General features: G+C 45.1%; 1 pseudogene; it reads left to right on the forward strand.

The window, feature by feature from the left end:
• Window positions 1–329: 329 nt before the first annotated feature.
• On the forward strand, window positions 330–2,162 carry LOC123992884 (annotated as a pseudogene).
• The last annotated feature ends 209 nt before the right edge of the window (window positions 2,163–2,371 follow it).

The following is a 2,371-nucleotide window of genomic DNA, read 5'->3' on the forward strand; positions in this document are numbered from 1 at the left end:
AAAGAACAGTCTTGTCCTCCAAACATCTTCAAAGTATCATCACAATTCATCCTGCTTTAGCAGCCTATCTTAGCTGTCAAGGCAGCTAGCTGGTCAACTGCTATCACACACTGACAAACCAATGTTGTTATGACTGATGTGATATTTGTACAATTCTTCATTATTACTAAGTTATGTAGTGCTGAGTTTATGTTCACTTTGTGTTGAATCACAACAAATCATTTTAGTGTATTTTGTATGGTCAAGGATCTGTAGCTAACTAGCTATCATGAAAATGTCTGTTATATCACACCTAGGTCAGACCTGCAATGGTCTGTGACTGAGCACCCATGTTGCGATTAGTTGCAACGTCCCTATGAGTTCACTGTCAGCGGGTTCAACATCTTCCCCCTCTCAGGCCCTTATCAACCCCGGGGGATTCGGCACAGCAGAGAACCAGGTGACCGTGGAAGCCCTCTATGACCTCTCAGTGGACATCCAGAAGATCCACCAGCTCAAGGGTTGGGTCCTGCACCAAAGCCCTGCCTACGTGAGTGAGATGGCCAGTATGCTGCGAGACATTGGGGCAGAGGGCCTCGTGAACGCCTGGGTCCTTGAGCTTTACCCCGAGGCAGTCCTCTGCAGCCCGGAGCAGCAGCAGGCCCAGAGAGAGCTGTGGAGATCCATCTGACCCATCTGACTTGGATCATTGAGGCGTTCCATGCCTCCTTCTTCACCTGCTCCAGCCATCACGCCAACCAGAGGGCCAACATCGACTACTTCCAGTTTGCACCTGAACAAGCGCATCGTCACAAAGCTGATGGCCAGCACCCCCAGAGTTTCAGATGCCCTGTGGGGCAGAGCGAGGAAATTATCCACCTGGAGCTGAGGGGCGATGAAGATCTGGCTGCAGAAGCTGCTCAGTCAGAACCCCTTCGTGCTCCTCAAGCCCTCAGAGGTCCTGAGCGACAACCTGCTGTTCCTCGAGACAAGGGACTTCACCACCGCTGAATTGCTCCTCCTCCACCTCCTCTCCAAGCATGCGTCTCAACTTGGCTTACTCAAAGGAGACTTTGGGCTGCTCAGATGCCAACTGTCCAGCCTTGCTCTACTACCCTGAGGCCATCCTGGCTGAATGCTTTGAAGGTCCCCTCAGAGCTGGCCAATCGTTCTGGAGCTGACCACACAAATATAGTTACTGTATGCAAAGTTCTCATATTTGGGAACCCTATTAGATTGTTTTTATTCAATTCTTGCTAGTATGAGAACGGGAGCCCCTATCAGCAAAGTAGTGTGTTTGCGGAAAGCTGAGTATTTTGACTATTGATCGGTGTCTTCAAATCTTTGGTATGACTTACTACCACATATGGGCATGTACACATTTATAAGGGCAGGCCGAGCCATGACCAAATTTCAAGATGGCTGCTACCTACATTCCGGTTAGCGTTGTGAAGCATAAACAACATAAACACGCAATATGTTGATACACACCGAAAGCCGGGACTCCGCAGATCATGAGGATATCTTATTTCTCTGCCTGTGACCTACCATTATTGACCTCCAGGCCCGAGAGTCAAAATGTTTATTTTACACGTTTTCACCAAACCTCTTACAAGGTAAGCTTCGGTTTGGTCTGTGTTTGAGCTATAGCTACATGGGGATATCAAATGAATCCTTAGGTTGGTAGAAACAAATCTAGCCTATTGCCATTTTATCTGATGATGTATGACTTAATGGCAACATCGAATGTCCCCCGAGTGACTATCTTTGCGCATAAGAAAATGGTGTTGCCTGTTTACGCACTGTAGGCATCCATATCCCCTGTATGTTCCCCGACACCACCACAATGTTTTCGAGAGGTTGATGTTGTAGAAATTGAGATTTTATAGTGAACAATAACTTTTAGGCACATCCAGTGTGCAAAAACTGTGCAATTACCACATTTTGACACTTTAGAGAGGTTGAAAGGACACTTGAATGGACCCTGAATACCCCATAACACCACCAGGTTGATATGGTAGAAATTGTGATTTTAAACTGAACAAATAACATTTAGGGATTGCAAATATGTAATAGCACTGTAATTATCTAATTTACAGACATATGCCACTTTGGTGACCACACCTGACGACCACACCTGACCACTTACAAAAACATCTGCCCATTTATAGCTGTTAGGTCTATCAATCCCATTTTTTCTGATATTGGTCACATGTTGTGGGAGCCATCTAATGTGTTTCCAGCTCTGAACATCAATAATTCACTTATAGCTTGTCAATGAAAGATGACTTTCAAAATAAAATAAAATAAAAAGACTGTTATTTTGTGTGTTCTGAACTATGTAACTCCTATCTATCTTCTGATCATTTCCTCATATTCACCCAGATGTCTT

Source organism: Oncorhynchus gorbuscha, linkage group LG02 (genome assembly GCF_021184085.1).
Source record: "Oncorhynchus gorbuscha isolate QuinsamMale2020 ecotype Even-year linkage group LG02, OgorEven_v1.0, whole genome shotgun sequence".
Lineage (NCBI taxonomy): Eukaryota > Metazoa > Chordata > Actinopteri > Salmoniformes > Salmonidae > Oncorhynchus > Oncorhynchus gorbuscha.